Raw genomic sequence first — 15,926 nt, forward strand, 5'->3', positions numbered from 1 at the left:
GAGCTTAATAAATTTTAAGTTTCGATAGAGCTTAATAAATTTTAAGTTTGCAAGTTTTTCAAGTCGAGTCTCATTATTTAATTTTTCAAGTTGAATCGAGCTTAACAATACTCGAACTTGACTCGACTCATTTATAGATTCTAGTCTAACCTTTTCACCCTCAACCATTTATTAGAAAATTAATTTTATTAAATTATATCTAATTCAAATTACAAAACAAAGATAAGATTGATACGATTTTTAAATACTAAAAATTAAAATTAATTAAATTATTTGAATTATAATCAAAATAAAAAACTGTAATATTTAGTGACTTTCTTTATGAATTATAATGAAATTTGTACTTGAAACCATTTTTTAAATGAAATTAAGATTCACTGCTCATTTAAGTGACGGAAGGAAAGCTCCCGGTTTATCTTCCTTAAGTTGTGGATTTAGTACTTATTAGGAAATAAATTTCGCTTCCTTTTCCTCATTTAAGAATTTTTAAAAAAACTTATAAAAAATGTCTAAACTATACTATTAGAATTTGAAGAGGCTCAATTTGAACAATCGAAAGAGTTGTAAAGGGGTTGAATAAATAAAAATGAGTTTAGGGAGTGAGGAAATAAAAAGATAAGACAATTGACACAATGATTTATAGTGGTTCGACTTATCAACCAAGTCTACATCCACTACCTAAGCTCATCACATAGGATTTTCTAACAAATCCACTAATTTATTGTTTCTTTTTAAAGGCTCAAGAGATAACAGTGTTTACAAAAATTTAGCTCACATAAACACAATATTTACAAGAGAAAAGAAAATAAGAATGAAAAACTATTCTCTTGTGTTTGATTACTTGGATAGGTGTTTTTCTCACCCTTCTTCAAGTGTCCTCAACTTGTATTTATATGTTAGAATGTTGTTGTGACCGTTTCTAGCCGTTGGGGAACAATTTTCGTGCAAAATAAAACTGCTCGTAACACAGGGTATCGATACTCCTAAAGGAAGTATCGATACTACCTTTGTTATATTTAAATCAACTAACCGTTACTAGCCGTTGGGGTCTGATGGTATCGATACTATGCCTATGGTATCAATACTACTATGTAGAGTAGTATCGGTACCCCTTTGGATATCGGTACCATTTTTGCATTATTTAATTTTAGCAATGCTGGTAGTATCGATACTACCTAGTGAGTATCGATACTTTCCTTACCTTTGGTATCGGTACCATATGAACAATATCGTTAATGTTCATTAGGTATCGATACTGTAAGAACAATATCAGTACTACTTGTCCAGAAAAATGTTTTGTGCTCAATTCCAAGCTTTAAGGACTTTGAATTATTTTTAAAACTTTGAACAAATTCAATTTAAGTCCAAAAATATTTTGCCTTAATTGTTATATCAAAATATAGTTCAACAATCTCCCCTTTTTGATATAACAAAACATTTGAAATATTATTTTTGGCAAAACTCACCCTTAGTAAAATATTTAATAAAAAAGATACCAATTGATGGAAAATATGTGAAAATGTTCAGCCCCCCTTTTTCATTAAAAAATTGAAATTTTCAAACCATATTTACAACTCTCTATCTTTTGAATTGGCTAAGATAGAACCAAAACCCCTTTACAAAAGGATAAAAAGAAGTAAACAAATAAACCTCTCAAAGATAGGTGTTTACAAAAATTTAGCTCACACAAACACAATATTTACAAGAAAAATGAAAATAAGAATGAAAAACTCTTCTCTTATGTTTGATTGCTTGGATAGGTGTTTTTCTCCCCCTTCTTCAAGTGTACTCAACTTGTATTTTTATGTTGGAATGTTGTTGTGACCGTTTCTAGCCGTTGGGAGTGTTTTGGAGCCGTTGGGGATCAATTTTCGTGCAAAATAAAGTTGCCCAGAACAGAGGGTATCGGTACTCCTAAAGGAAGTATCATACTACCTTTGTTATATTTAAATCAACTAGCCGTTGGGGCCTGATGGTATCGATACTATGACTATGGTATCGATACTACTATGTAGAGTAGTATTTGTACCCCTTTGGGTATCGGTACCATTTTATCATTCTAGAATTTGAGTAATGCTGGTAGTATCGATACTACCTAGTGAGTATTGATACTTCCCTTACCTTTGGTATCGATATCATATGAACAATATCATCACAATTCATTAGGTATCGATACTGTAAGAACATATCGGTACTACTTGTCCAGAAAAACGTTTTGATCTCATTTCCAAGCTTTAAGGACTTTGAATTATTTTTGAAAACTTTGAACAAATTCAATTCAAGTCCAAAAATATTTTGCCTTAATTGTTATATCAAAATATAGTTCAACAATCTCCCCCTTTTTAATATAACAAAACATTTGAAAAATTGTTTTTGGCAAAACTCCCCCTTAGTAAAATATTTAATGAAAAAGATACCAATTGATGGAAAATATGTGAAAATTTTCAACTCCCCCTTTTTCATTAAGAAATTGAATTTTTCAAACCATACTTCTCACCCTTTTTGTTATATAAAAAATAATTCAACTTTAAAGTTCTAAAATAACTTTGGAGAGTAAGTGTTAAATTTTATCATAAAAGCATTTGAAAAATCAAAAGCTCCCCTTCAAAAAGTGCATTCCAAACAAAAATTAGCTTTAAAATCTTGACACTTAAACAAAATTGAATTTCAAAAAGGAGTAACAAAAATGTTAGTAACACATGAAATTCAATATATCCAAGTCTAAAATACTTTATGCAATATTAAATGTTGAAATTAAGTGCATATGCATAAAGTTTTTTTTCTCAAAAATGTTATACATTTGAAAAGTTTGATATCAATTGTTAGAGAGATATCTTTAACATTTAAAACACATGCATAAACATTTAAATTTAGGTCAAAAAATTTAAAATTTGTAAAATCAAAGCATTTGAAAAGTTGATATCAATTGTTAGAGAGATATCATTTGCATTGAAAATCAATTTTGACCAAAATTCATTATGATGAACTAAAAAATTATGAAAAATCATTAAAAATTTAAAATATTCATCAAAAAACACTTTTCAACATACATGAGAAAAAATAATGCATAATCATTTAAAATCAAGACTCATGCATGCATAAATCAAATAAGCAACCAAATAAACAAAAATCAAAAGCATTAAACTTAGAGGTTACCCATTCCTTTTTAAGTGTGGCTAGAGCATTTGAATATCTTCACTTTGATCACCATTGCTCCCACACACCTACAAGAGGCATTTAAGCAGATTTCGGTATCCAAATTACTTTGGATCCTTGAAGATTAGTTTCAATGCCCCTTGTTCCTTTGGGAACCCATACTTGTCTAATTTTAAAATATTTTCCTTTCTTAAAAGGAAAAGTATGTTTCTTGTGACCATGATAATGACAATGTGATCATTTTGTTATTACAGAACTAGATGAATTATTTAAAATGATTTCTTTTTTTCTTTTGTTAAGCATTCAAGCTTAACTTTTAAATCAAAACATTATTTTTCAAAACTTTCAATTTTCATTTTTGAAAGCTCTAAATCCTTTTTCAAAATTTCATTTTGGTTTTCAAAATCCATTTTAGCTTTCAAAAGAAAATCATTTTCAACTTTAAATTTAGAAATCAATTTCTTGTATTTGGAGTTCATGGTCTCAAACTCCAAAAAATAATTCATCGTATGCATCTTGTAACTCATTAAAAGAATATAAATTTAATCCATTTGAGTTAGAAGATACCTCGGGATCTTCACGAGCCATTAAGGACACCACCTTTGTTGGTTCTTCTTTCTTATTTCCAAGAAGCTTTTCGAGCTTATTCTAAAGCTCCTTGGCACTTGAACAAGAAGAAACTCCTTCATTTACTTCGGGACTAAATGCACAAAATAACATGTACATGACCTTGGCATTAAGTTGAGCTTTTTTCCGTTATTGGGCACTCCACTCATTCTTCTTCTTCTTTGGAGAAGAGTAGCCGTTCTTGATCATCTCCCATACATCAAGATCATTGGATTGTATGAATAGCTTCATTAGTTTCTTCCAATGACGGTGGTTGACTCCATTGAAGTATGGAGGCTTGTTGATTGGTTGAGAGTCTTCCATGTTGAACGAGCCGGAGGTGGAAGTCATCTTTTCAGTTGTGTCGGGAATCAGTAGAGCTTCTTCTAGGATCGTCTCAAGGTTGTTAAACCTTCTAATGAGTCAAACTCTTATAAAAATTGTTAGGATTTGAAGAGGCTCAATTTGAACAACTGAAAGGGTTACAATGGGGTTGAATAGATAAAAATGAGTTTAGGGAGTGAGGAGATAAAAATATAAGACAATTGACACAAGGATTTATAGTGGTTCGACTTATTAACCAAGTCTACATCCACTACATAAGTTCATCACATAGGATTTTTCTAACAAATCCACTAATTTGTTCTTTCTTTTTAAAGGATCAAGAGATAACCTTTACAACTCCCTATCTTTTGAATTGGCTAAGATAGAACCAAAACCCCTTTATAAAAGGATAAAAAGAAGTAAACAAATAAACCTCTCAAAAGTAGGTGTTTACAAAAATTTAGCTCACACAAACACAATATTTACAAGAGAAATGAAAATAAGAATGAAAAACTCTTCTCTTGTGTTTGATTGCTTGGATATGTGTTTTTATCACTCTTCTTCAAGTTTCCTCAACTTGTATTTATATGTTGGAATGTTGTCGTGACCGTTTCTAGCCGTTGGGAGTGTTTTGGAGCCATTGGGGATCAATTTTCGTGCAAAATAAAGCTGCCCAAAACAGAGGGTATCGATACTCCTAAAGGAAGTATCAATACTACCTTGTTATATTTAAATCAACTAGTCGTTGGGGCCTGATGGTATCGATACTATGCCTATGGTATCAATAATACTATGTAGAGTAATATCGGTACCCCTTTGGGCATCGGTACCATTTTTGCATTTTGGAATTTGGGCAATGCTGGTAGTATCGATACTACCTAGTGAGTATCGATGCTTCCTTTACCTTTGGTATCGATACCATATGAACAGTATCGATACTGTTCTTTAGGTATCGATACTATAAGAACAATATCGGTACTACTTGTCTAGAAAATCATTTTGTGCTCAATTCCAAGCTTTAAGGACTTTGAATTATTTTTGAAAACTTTGAAAAACTTTGGACAAATTCAATTCAAGTCCAAAAATATTTTGCCTTAATTGTTATATCAAAATATAGTTCAACATATACCGTTTTTCCGATTTAGGTATTTAAACTTTTTTCGGTCAATGTAGGCGTCTAACGTTACAAACCTACTATTTTAAGTGTATAAACCATTAAAGATGCTAAAAAATTCGTTAAGTGGCACATGTTGTATTTATATTTTTAATTTTTTTAAAAACATAAAATTAATATATTTAAAAAACCTTAAAATTTTTTATAATATACAAAATAACCTCAAATTTTTAAAATCTCTTATTCTAGTCCTCTTTACTCCAATCATCGATCATCTGGCCACCTATACGTCAGAAAACGAGCACTCATACATCATTGACTACCCATTGATCGACAATAACCCTTGCTATCATATCAAAACCCAAAATTTCCAAATCCCTACATTTCAATCCCTAATCCTTAAAATCCTAGTAATAATCGTTGGCCACCCTTAATCTAGAATATAAAGTTGCTGGCCTTAATCGTAGACCACCATTAATTTTATTTATTGTTCCAATCGAAGGGTTGGGGGAGGGGGGACACATGGGGTTTAGGGGTCACATGAGATTTTTTTTAAATGATTTTTTATTAAAAGAAAAAGCATTTTTAAAATAAATAAATAAATAGGATGCATGTTTTTTAACAGTCGAGATAAAAATGATAATATTTATAACTTTAAACACCTATATTAATTGAAAAAAATTAGGCATTTAAATAAAAAAAATGGTATTAAGCCTTTTTAATAAAATTCACTGCCCAATTGGAAAAATGTTACAACTATATATCATGTTAAACCTGACAAATATATGTATCGCAGGCCCACCTACTATTTGACTCAGAAATCTCTCCTTTGCTTTGGAGTTCAGATCTGATCCGAGTAACACGCAACAAAGCAAAGGTGAGTGAGAAAGCTAAGCTAAATTTATTTGGGGATCTCTCCTTTGTTTCTTGAGAAAATCCTCAAGTTTCTTATGATTTTCTTGTTTCTGATGCAACATTGTGTGAAAGTCTTGGCTTCTTCAGTCGATTCTATTTTTAAGTTCATATTGTACGATAAACGTTATGCATGTGGATTTTTTCTTCTTCTCAACGATGATGCTTTTGGACGCCATTCATGTAATTGCTGTTGTCTTTACTTAGATCTTTTGTCGATGATTATCTTTGTTAGTTTCCCCTTAAACTGAAACTCATCTGAGTGTGAGATCATATTCCGTTATCCCGCTTTAGGTTTTTGCTTTGTCCTCTTTATGATCTATATAGTCTTGGTTGTTTAAACAATGATTTTTTCTTTATTAAGTTGCATTTCTTTCGGGTTTCATAGAATGAAATGGGAGAATTGCACTTTATTATCTTCGAGGTTTTGGTTGTCTAAAAATGTAGGTAGATTCATTTCAGATTTCTCCCTTTCATTTCTGCAAGTATTGCTTCAATCTCGATAACGGATTGGAATTTGAAAACAGTACATGATAACAAGCTATGTTACCTGGACTGGCATGACTAGAGAGTATTTAATATGGATGTGTTCCGTGCTCGATTGGCATATTCTTCTTTTTAGCTTTTCTCTTTCCCTGTATATTTTAGGATTATAATCCTAAGTCCATGTTCAAATACGTGTTGGACATGGGTATGAACAGGGATGGACCGAGCGGGGCTGGAGGGGGAACTTGCCCCATCTGAAATTTTTTGAGAAATAAGTTCGTCCCCTAGCATAAAATCCTGTGTCCGTCCCTGGGTATGAACAGTTTAACATAGGTAATGATTACTTTTGGAGTTCGTTAATTATAACTATAGTTCATACACTACTTACCAGAATATTTATTCCTTTAATAGTTACTTAGAAGTCCAAGTTAGAGATCATGGGTCGTGGAGTTAGCAGTGGTGGGGGACAGAGTTCTTTGGGTTACCTTTTCGGGAGTGGAGAAGCTCCCAAACCCACCACCACAAATGTCAGTCCTAGCACTGGCACCGGCAATGAAGTTCCTCGAACACAGAAAGCCTGCAGCTGCTTCACCACAACCACCAGGTGTCGCTAAGGAGATTCCTGCAGGCATTCCTGGAAACAAGCTAAACAACTATTTCCGTGCAGATGGCCAGAATTCTGGCAACTTTCTTACGGTAGAACCCTAATCTCAATTGTTTTTAATTGGTAGTTTAGTGATGTTTGGTCAAATGTTTTCTGTTGATCTACACAATACTTTGAATTGAAATGGGAATAACTTCTTGCTTAATTTTCTAGATTATTAGTATCATACTCACTTTCATAAATTATGATAATTTATTATATTTTTCTTCTTCTGATTTAACATTAGAAAATAGAGAAAGAATAGAAAGGGTGCCATAAATTTAACTGCTCATTTGCATCATGAGTACTGGAAGTTAGAGGCCTCCTAATTTTTTCTCTCCCTGCCTGGGATTCTTTGTTCTTTTATATAGTTCATCTCTTGACATTTTTCTTATCAAGAAAATGCAAATGTTGGAAGCTACCTGTAACGCTGTCACTGAAACATTGATGACAAACTTTGTGATGAGATTTATCTGGAGACCAGAAGTTTTCCTCTGCCTTTTATATAATTGTAATCTCAACATAAATATTGTCCATTTTGCATCCAATGCTCAAGCTCCTAGATGAATCTTTGATTTGGAATAGTTGGAAATAATATGTTGGGATTTTGTGAGAACACCCCTTAGAGTTTTGAAATCATTATATCTTGTTGAGACCTATGTCGATTTGACTCTTCAATTTTCATCAAGTATTTAAGCCAACATGTTTGTACATGAGTATAGGGATATGATCCTCCAAATACATGAAAATATACCCATGCCGGGCACATATTTCTTTTCTGACACTCACATCCGAGTTTGAGTAACATAGGTTGGGAGGTTGAGTTGACCTCTTTTATTAGCTTTTGCAGCATGGGTTAGGTAGTGAACAACTTTACACTGATTTTCCTTTCTTTAGCATCCATTTAGGGGTTCCTAGTCTTGTAATAGAACATAAGTCATAGCTCAGTAGCTGTCATATGATCAAGTGAAACCTTTGCATGTCAATCAATCTCATGTGAATCATAGGAGATACCAAGCTGGAATGTTCAGTTGGAGACTGAGCAATATTTTGTGGTTGTTGAGAGCACAGTACATGGTGGGGTTTACTAGGTTCTCTTACTGCAGATGTTTTGCAAGATTATACATGCATGTGTTCAGTTAACATCCATCCTTCAAGTTTCGATATGTTTGAATGCTTCTTGTTTTCACCCCTACCCAAGTTGTGATACGACTTTCACTTTTAAGGCCACACTAAATAATTTGATAAATTTATGCAAACAGGATCGGCCTACAACAAAGGTTCATGCTGCACCCGGTGGAGGATCTTCCCTGGATTACCTGTTTTGCGAACCGGTAAGTAACAGATTGGATGATAAATGTTGGAAGTGGTTCTTATTGTTGTCCTAAGGCCCCAGAAGTCATTGGGACAAACAGGATACTTCTATTGTTGTATGTGAAGACATTTTCAGTTGTAGTGCAATGTAAGGCAGCTGGTCGAGATTCTGTGTTCCTATGTAGAATCTACCTAAACTAAGCATCTGTTTACTGTTTAGCCAAAATCTAATCCTTTCTATTAAATGACATTTTTTTCTTTTATAATTTTGGAATGAATACAAAGTAGTATCTGTTCAAAGAATCTCAATTTTTAAACAATTAATGCTCATATCCCTACATACGCGGTGCTTGAATCCAAAACTTCAAGGGATAACAACAGTGGTTGCTTGTTGTTCCTTTTTTTTTCTTTAATGGTTTTCTAGGCCTTTTTGGGACCAAGGATTGATCAAGAAAATCTCACGTAGGAACTCTGTGCTAATTAAAATTGGGCTACTTTTCTCTCAGTGCCATTTTTGGGTTTTTGGGATTTAATTTTTTTATTAAATGAAATGGTTGGTTAATTAATTGGGTTTGAATTTGGGTAAATTAAATTATTTATTATATAATATAATTAATATTTATTTTTATTGAATTTGATAATTTTGGGTAAATTATCTATTTAATCACTCAATTATAATAGCTTTTTTATTTTTGTCATCCAACTACTAAATGTTTTATTTTAATCACCATTGTTACTCTTTTATCTTGTTTTGATCTTCTATCATTAAAAAAATAATGAAAATGATGATGTAATTTTTCTGACTAGTATAATAACACATTTAATTCTTAATGTTTAACATTCTGTTAATTTGATCATAATTCTGAGCAAAACAAATTTAACTCTTTATATTTATAAAATCTATCAATTTGATCATGATACTAAAACAATTATAACTATATAAAATAATCTTAATGACAATTACATTTGATCTTTCATTTTCTTTTCTAGAATATCAACACAATAGCTTGCTGGAGCTAAGATGTATAAAATGATTTTTTTTTTATATTTTTGAAAATTTACAATTATAATTGTTTTGAGTTTTTAGTATTAGGATCAAATTAGTATAATTTGTAAATATATAAAGTTAAATTTATTTAATTATTTAAAATTAAGAGTAAATTGACATATTATGTAGGTGTTGAGGACTACATATGTTATTATACCAATTTAAAGTAATTTTTGTTATCTTTTTAACTTATTTCATAATGTTGTTGATTAAAATGAAAGTTTTAGTAGTTAAGTAGCCAAAAAAAAAAGAGCAATACTTGGTTGATTAAATAGGCAGTTAACTCTTTTTTATAGCATCTATGTTACTTTATTTATAGAGGGATCCCCAAGTGTAACAACCTACACCTGATACAAACACTACGATTGAATATTAAATGTCACATTCATCGTTGAAGTGACGAAAAAATAATTTACCAAAATTTATCTCATCCAAAATAGTTACAAATTTGTATGTAAAACATACAAGTTAAAAACATGAGTATATCAAAACACAAATATTAATTACAAATCAATGCCACAATGTAAAAACTAAAATAATAAAATGGTATAAATATACAATATTGGTGCTGATCCTCCAATGTCGAAGATAAAATATGAGGTAAATTATAGAGTTCAGTGTAATCCGAAGATTCAACGTAAGTTTAGAACATAATATTACACATTGAGTGTTTACATATATTATTTAGAAGTCATACCAAATAACAAGATATGTAGAGGAACAATGAAGACATTATCAATGAGATAGAAAGATAAAACAAACTTCATAAAAATATCAAGTCATGAAATACAAGAAAAGTGATATGCAATATGCATGATGAATGCGACTAACCTTAACTACCTATCACAGTCACAGGCAAAATGAAAGAATTCCTCAAGACCTTGTAACACCGTCATGACAAACATAATATGAAATTACATCTATAACAGATAAACTAAAATGAGACAAGAATTACCATCCAAAATTGATGAACCAAAATAGGGCTGAAAATTATCAACCATAAAGGGTGAATTGATATACTTCCTCCATCACAAACCCAACCCTATGTACATACTAGATATGTATGTATGTGTCGTAACCGTCCTTCGGGTGGTCCCGGAATCGGGTTCCGACTTAAATTTATGTGTGATGGAGCCGCCACCGATTATTTTAAATTAGGTTGATCGGACACCCTAACTTACCATTTATCTGATATATGTCTCGACATCGCGAGTTCGAAACTAAAACCGGATTACCCCAAAAAGGCACCAATCGACATAGATCTAAGTTTGAAAATTTGAAGTTTACCTTTTTCGGTGAACCTCTTCGTTTTTCCGACGATCTTCGATGAAACAAAGCTTTGGGCTTTGATTTTTGCCTCCGATTTCTACTTTGTATATTTGCTGCCTTGCGTTTGAGCTGATTCTGCTATGTGTTGTTTTTTCAATTGCTTTGTTTCTCTGTTAATGTTTCTTCATGTCTTTGTTCGATGGCTTGGTGGGGTATTTATATACCTCCCCGCCGGTGGTTGTTGCCGAATATCTCGGGATAGTATAGTCCCCTTCGGCATTCGTGGCATGATTTTCTGTTTTGGAACGTATGTGCTCCGATCTTTCTGTTTCATATTTGCTCGATTTTTTGTGATTTTCTGATTTTTGGTGTCGAATATCTCAATAGTTGGTAGCCTTACTGGCGTGTGGTTTACACGAGCCGTTGAAATGATGATATGATGTGTTTTGGCCATTGGATCAAAGAGCCAGATCCAATGGCAGTTGCTTTGGTGCGACACTAGTTCTTAGTACAAAACCTTATCCTCTACTGGATCAGGCAGATGAGCCTAGGCTACTGGTCTTCCACCAGGCTTGCTGGGTCAAGCTTGCTTCTCGGTTGGACTTCACCTAGACCCTATTCTGGACTTGGATTTAATTTAGACCTAGACCTAAAGAATAAATCAAAAAATAATATTAATAATAACATAAAATAATAAATATAATAAATATAAAATAATAAATAAGACTATACTATAATTATTTAAAAACTATATAACATATATTATACTTTTCAAAAAACTAAATAATATGTTTTAAAAAATTATATATATTATATATGCTTTTAAAAACTATTTTCAAAAGTCATATATATTATATGTTTTCAAAACTATATAATATATTTTCAAAGATTATATATTTTCAAAAACCATATATTATATACAATTTTTGAAATTATTATATATATATATATATTATATACTATATAAATACTGTAATAAAAACCCTTGATGTCCCGAACGAAAATGAGTTTCTACAGCTGTCATTCTTTGCCCATTATTGTGTAACGACAATAGGGCAAAGACAAAAATACACAAATTTTCGTTTAGTACAAATGGACTTTGAAAGCAAGCCTGTTCTTGTGAGTGTCGTCGGTCTCTGAGTTTGAAATCTAATTCAATGTTATAGTCGACTCTTTTATAAAAAATCCTCCGTCGTGGAGCTGAAATTGGTTCTTGAGTTTTACCCAAAATTTCCGTTGATTTTGGGCCTTCTTTTAGTCCAATATCATTCGTTGTGAAGTTGAAATTTGACTTGAAGACTTTGATTATAAAATAGCCCCTTGTTGTTGAGCTAAATTATGGATAACTCTTTTGTTAAATTGAGTTGATCTTGGATGACTTGAGCACGATATCCTTCGTCGTGAAGTTGAAATCATGGTTGATCTTGGGTCTTCTTCTAGTCCAATATCCTTCGTTGTGAAGTTAAAATTCGACTTTGTAGACCTTAATTTGTCGTTGAATTGAACTAGTTTGTAGATGACTCATTCACTGTGAAGTTGAGTCGATCTCGAGTATCTTGGGCACAATATCCTTCAATGTGAAGTTGAAATCTTGAGAGGCTCCTTCATCGTGAAGTTGAGTCCATCTGGAATGTCTTGGGCACGATATCCTTCGTTGTGAATTTGAAATTGTGGGTGATCTCCTTCTTCGTGAAGTTGAGTCAAGATTGAATGTTCTTTTGAGCTGGATATCATTCCTTGTGAAGTTGAAATACAACTTGGATAAGTTGTATTGTTTTCAGCCTTGAATGTTCTTCGAGTTCAATATCCTTTGCTCTGAAGTTGAAATTGACTTTGACAAAGATCTGTAAAATTGTACACATGTGTGCAATGCTAAAGATGCGATGTCCTTATGCATGCAAAAATGTATATGAAAATGTGTTGTTTTTAGGATTTTAAATTTCAATCTCTTGATTTCTCTGGCGTTTCTTGATTCTTGCCAATCTTGATTTTCTGACTCTTGATTCTTGATTTTCTGATCCTCAATGGGCTTTGAACTTGGTACCCTCCTCTTGGGATTTCTGTTTCAGAAAGAAGTCTTGAACTTTGGCCTTTAATCAATGCCTTTTCTACTCCTTGGTGAGTTTCAAACTAGTATTCGTGCCATTCTTTCGATTATTGTGCAAGAACCTCTATCAGCTTTGTGCAATAATACACAATTATCTTTTTCAAAGTGAATAAATCATTCTTATTTAAATTCGATTCAAGATGCTAAGAAATTGGGTTCTATCAGAAAAATAGCTATATTTATTTAGGAGGAAAAAATTAAGTACATGGAAAACATTATGAAAATAGAAGATATTCAAAAAAGATAAATAGGTGCTCCAGATATCGATTATGTGGGCGCCTTTGAACTGGCACACTGTTAGATGACTTTGAGTGTAGCTTTTGTCAAGGGGACTTCAAAGATTGTGACGACATTTGAAAGGGTGCAAAGTTCCTCCCAAATTATTAAGTCTCCAAAGATTTGGATGCCGTAATGCTTTGTTGCCTTGATCCTTGACCTCCCTGTGCGCAAATCTTGGATTATTACCCAAGTCACCCTTTCGAGTTTTCAACTAGGATCCTCCTTTGGTTTTAAGAATCCCTTTGAGGGTTTTCATCTTGGACCTACCTTTTATTTTTTCAAAAATATTTCAATTTAGAACGCCCTTTCGAGTTTTCACTCCAAAATTTTTCTTTTTTTAAGAATCTTCGGCTTAGAGCGCCTCTTCAGGTTTTCACCCTAAGTGAAATATCTTTTGACTGCATCAGAGTTAACATTATTGGGTAGTTCTGGCCCGTCAATTTCAGTCAAGATAAGTGCTCCTCCAGAGAAGGCTTTTTTCACAACATAAGGCCCTTCCCAATTCAGAATCAATTTTCATTTGAAGTCTTTTTAAATTGGCCAAATCTTTTTTAGCACGAGATCTCCTTCATAGAATACTCTTGGGCACACCTTTTTGTTGTGTGCTCGAATCATTCATCTTTGGTAGAGCTGACCATGGTGCATGGCTCCCAACCTCTTTTCCTCTATTAAGTTCAATTGATCATATCATGTTTGCTCCCATTCCACATCATCCAACTTTACTTCTGGAAAAACTCAGAGTGATGGGATTTCCACCTCAATGGGTAACACAACCTCCATCCCATACACCAATGAAAATAGGGTTTCCCCGATTGAAGTTCGCACCGAAGTTCGATAAGAAAACAAGGTAAAAGGTAACTTTTCGTGCCAGTGTTTGTATGTCTTAGTATTTTCACCACTATTTTCTTGATATTTTTGTTTGCTACCTCTACCGCTCCATTCATCTTTGGTCGATAAGCAATAGAGGTGATGCTTTATGTTGAATTGTTCGCATGCAATATCTATCGTTCTGTTGTTTAAATTGGTTGCATTATCTGTAATGATCCTTTCTGGTAAACCATACCGATATATGATTTTTTTTCTAAGAATTTGCAAATAGTGGATTGAGTGACATTAGCATATGATGCAGTTTCCACCCATTTGGTAAAGTAGTCAATTGCCACCAGGATAAATCAATGACCGTTTGTAGCTTTTGGATGGATTTGTCCGATAACATCAATGCCCCACATAGAAAAAGGTCATGGAGCTGTCATCATATGAAGAGGACGAGGGGACATTTATTTTATCTCCATAAACTTGGCACTTATGACATCTTTTGGCATAGTTGATGCAGTCACTCTCCAATGTGAACAAAAAATATCCACATCTCATGACTTGTCTTGCCATCATATGCCCATTTGCATTGTTTCACACACTCCATCATGCACTTCTTCCAAGATCATCTTTTCCTCTTTTGCATCCACACATCTTAACAATACTTGATCATGACTTTTCCTGTATAAGTCTTCTCTATAAAAAAACATATCTTGCTACCATTCTTCTAATTGTTTTTTTTTCATTTCCAGTAGCTTCTTCTGGATAGATTTGATTTTTAATGTACTGCAGAATGTCGTGATACCATGGGTTTTTGTCTTTTCCTTCCTCAATGTGATAACAATGAGCCGTGTACTTGTATGATTGCATATCGATTGGTATCATATCAGATTCTCTACTAGCCTTGAATGTTGCTTCCAAGGTAACTAAAGCATCTCCCATCTGATTCTCTTATCAGAATGTAAAATGACTTCACTCTATAAGTAGATCCAAAATGAGCTTTCTGTACTCTACCAATTTGGTATATTTTGTTTCCCATTCTCATCAAAGTTGATAAATTACTAGGCATACACCCTCAAAGTCTTTATGTTCTGTTCAATAGTAGCTCAAATCCCCAAAACACAAGCTTCATATTCCATCATGTTGTTAGTGCAATCAAAGTTCAATATGCTAGTGAACGGGTAATGGTATCCTTTGGGTGAGACCAAGATAGTCCCAATACCATGCCCTAACACATTCGATGCACCATCAAAGTACATTTTCCAGGAATCACATATGGAAGTACTTGATTCTTCTAAAGATATTACCATCAAATCCTTATCTGGGAAGTCGAAATCCAATGGTTCATAGTTTCTAGAAGCTCTACTTGCCAAGAAGTCAGATATGACACTTCCCTTTATAGCATTTTGACTAACATACGCAATGTCAAATTTCGATAATAACATCTATAATCGGGCTAATATTCCAGAGAGTGTGAGTACACCCATCATGAATTTTAGCAGATCCAACTTGGAAATTAACCAAGTGATATGATAGAGCATGTATTACCTAAGTCTTTGTGTAGCCGAGCCTAGAGAGCAGAAAACTTTTTTAATTGGTGCATATCAGGCCTCACAATCAGTAAACTTCTTACTAAGGTAATAAATGACTCTTCTTTTATTCCATTCTCATCATGCTATCCCGAGACACATCCAATCGAATTCTCAAAGATGGGAAGATATAGAAACAAAGGTTTTCCTGGGATGAGAGACATTAAAATAGGAGTTTGAGACAAATACTCCTTTATTTTCTCGAATGCGAGTTGGCAATCATCATCCCATGCCCCATAATTATTCTTTCAAAAAAGACAAAAAAT

The 15,926-nt window shown here is 32.9% G+C and overlaps 1 pseudogene; it reads left to right on the forward strand.

Moving 5' to 3' along the window:
* The first annotated feature begins 5,997 nt into the window (after positions 1-5,997).
* Positions 5,998-8,821, forward strand: LOC120115800 (annotated as a pseudogene).
* Positions 8,822-15,926: the final 7,105 nt, after the last annotated feature.

Source organism: Hibiscus syriacus, unplaced genomic scaffold (assembly GCF_006381635.1).
Source record: "Hibiscus syriacus cultivar Baekdansim isolate YM2019G1 unplaced genomic scaffold, ASM638163v2 tig00110272_pilon, whole genome shotgun sequence".
NCBI lineage: Eukaryota > Viridiplantae > Streptophyta > Magnoliopsida > Malvales > Malvaceae > Hibiscus > Hibiscus syriacus.